This window comes from Atta cephalotes, assembly GCF_000143395.1.
Source record: "Atta cephalotes unplaced genomic scaffold scaffold00037, whole genome shotgun sequence".
Lineage (NCBI taxonomy): Eukaryota > Metazoa > Arthropoda > Insecta > Hymenoptera > Formicidae > Atta > Atta cephalotes.
Window position 1 is genome coordinate 446283 of NW_012130101.1, and position 3026 is coordinate 449308.

General features: G+C 38.1%; 1 pseudogene; it reads left to right on the forward strand.

Moving 5' to 3' along the window:
• Positions 1-341: 341 nt before the first annotated feature.
• Positions 342-2055, forward strand: LOC105621813 (annotated as a pseudogene).
• The last annotated feature ends 971 nt before the right edge of the window (positions 2056-3026 follow it).

Consider the following 3026-nt stretch of genomic DNA (forward strand, 5'->3'; position numbering starts at 1 on the left):
CAGTTGTCTCGCAAATGTCTCTTCGAGTGGAAAAATGTTCCTGCCTATACTACAAGTCAAAATTGGACGAGGTGAATCCAAAAGACTTGGTGAATATTCACGCCATCATAGATACTGGTACACATAGATCTTATGTTTTGGAAAAGTCGCAGAAAGTTTGGATACGAGACTGAGAGCGAATAGACAATGGTGCATTTGCATTGTTTGGAGGAACTAAAACCAAGTCTCGGAGACACAAAATTTGACGAATCTACATCAGCAACTTAGATGGAACATATAAACTTCGTAGCTTTGCAACAAGATATTATCCGTCAAGACGCCCCCTGTAAGATCGATAATCCATGCTTGAGAAAAAGGATATACGTTTGAGTGACACCGATGAACATCAAGAGTCCATTTCATTGTTGATTGGAGCTAATGTTGTTGGCAAGATATTCACTAATAAAGTTCTACAGATAAATCAAGGAATAATGGCTTTAGAAACTAAGCTTGGATGGACAATCTTAAGTAAGGATATAGACGATAATAGAAGCACCGATACTACGCTGACGATTATATCAATGTTCACTCAAGAAGCTAACATAACAGACTTATGAAGACTCGATATTTTGGGCATTACAGATCAAAACTATTACAAAGGAGGTACATCAAGCTGAAATAAAGATCTCTTCAAGAAACAACGAAAATCCACAACAAAGGTCGATTCGAAGTTCTTCTATCATAGAAAGAGAATTATCCACCTTTACAAGATAATCGAGACATATCCGAGAAAAGATTAAAATCGTCGTTACAAAGAGATTGCGAGAAAGAAGATTTACTTACTACCAGACTGTCTCGAGTTAGCTTGAAGAAGTGATTATTGAAAGAGTGCCTGCACTTGAAGTCGAGAGCTACTATCTTCCACACAAGCTTGTGGTCAAAAAAGAAGAAACTACGAAGATACTCTTTTCGATGCGTCAGCAAGGAATCGCCTTCGCTTAACCAATGCTTAGAGACTGGATTTAATCTCATCAAGCTCATTCCAGCATTGCTACATCGATTTCGAGAAAGTGAAATAGGGGTAACGCGAAAGCTTTCTTACAAATTAGTCGTCAGATAGAGTAATTTTGAGATTCCTGTGGTGAAGCGTTGATGGAGAAATAAAGATTTAACGACATCGTTGAGTTGTCTTTGAATTGACAATCAGTCCATTCCTTTTAGGGGTGACGATTGAATTGCATATTAACAGAGTCTTAAACTCTACCATCTTGCCATATAAGAAATTTATGAGAAACTGACAAAATCCTTTTATGGCGATGACTTCATTAATGTAGATTCTTAATCTGATTTTAAAATTTTCAGGAGATAAGCCTATTTCCTTTTAATCCAGATCAAATTTGATTTAAGAGATTAGAGATACATTGGCGGGAATCTTGAGAGTCAGTCGACAGTGCTTGGACTTACATGGGACACCAAAAGGTACTCTAATATTACTGGAATTTCCTGCACCGACGATCATAGAAAAGATATAGACGAAGAGAGTCGCAAGTGCAGAAAGTTTACGACCGTCTCGTCTGTTCCATACTATGTTAAAATCAAAATTATTATTGCAAAATCTATGGATTAAAAATGTGAATTGGGACACAGAAATAGATTAAGCAAATTTCTTGAATGGAATTCAATTACTAGATGACCTATGTATATTGAAGTTTTCATGATGGATTTTTGGAGAGGAAAGAGATTCTGATTCACTGTCCTTTCATGTTTTTGTCGACGCCAGTAAGGATGCATACGCGGTAGCAATCTTCGTACGAGTTGAGTCAAGCACAGGAGTCGAGATCATCTCGTAGAAGCCAAGTTAAGAATAGCACCCAAAGAAAAGAAGACCATACTTTGCCTTGAGTTACTACAGTCTCCTTAGAACTAGGATGATGCAATCCTTCTTTAAGGCAATGGATTATCAAGATATCAAAATCTATTTCTGGAGTGACTCGATAATCGTTCTAACATGGATTCGACAAGGGCAGTCTTTGTATGGAATCGTGTTCTGGAAATAAGGAGCCTTACGGATATTGAATCTTCCATGTTCCTAGAGTTATGAACCTAGGAACTAGCGGATTTACCTTCCCGAGGTGGTGCTAAGAAATTCCTTGAACTGAAATGGTAGGAGGGACCGGAGTGACTGCCTCAGCTTCAAGAAGGGTAGTCCAAAGAGGAAAGAAAAATTGACAAGAACATACTTAGAGTTACGCAAGACTTCTGGACGATATAAAGAGAGAACATCCCCCAAGACTACTGTCGAAAAAATCATTATGCTAAACTCCATAGAACAAACGGGTGAAGAGGCAGAATTTGCAGAGATCTTCGATATTCCAAAATTGTGTGTACCGTCGCATGGATATTAAGATTTATGAATAACTGTCAAAGAGTCCATGTAAAAAAACTCAAAAAGAACTTCGTTGAACTGAACGAATAAAGAAATGAATACTATTCTATGCGACTGCAAAGCTATTATGAATTCAAGACCTCTTACTTACTTAATAGAGAAAAATACTGAGATTACGGCGTTCTCTCCAACGATGTTCGACGAGTGGCGTTCCAGACTTGGATCAAGTGGGACCAGTCCCACTTTGCAGAAAAAATACCCTATCAGCAAAGATTGAAAGAAAAGTATAAAAAATGTTTCCGTATACAGTATTTGGGTCAATTATTTAGACGAACTAAAGACCCAGAAATAGTTCCACGTCTGTAATTGTCAGAGACGTCGTGCTTATCGGAAACAATTTACAAAAACGATTAGACTGGTCCTTCGCCATCATTAAAGAAGTTTACCCCGGAAAAGATGGTTACGTGCGAGTGGTAAAACTGAAAACGAATGAAGGCGATTTGATTCGACCCATCTAAATAAAAAACTAATTCCCTTGGAAGTAGGACACTTCAGTCCTGAAGCTGACAATTTCAAGTCTACTACTACGACGTCAGAAACTATTGGACTAAGGGACCTGCAGCTACCACCCTTGAGGAATTCGTAGCTATCTCAAAAGAGA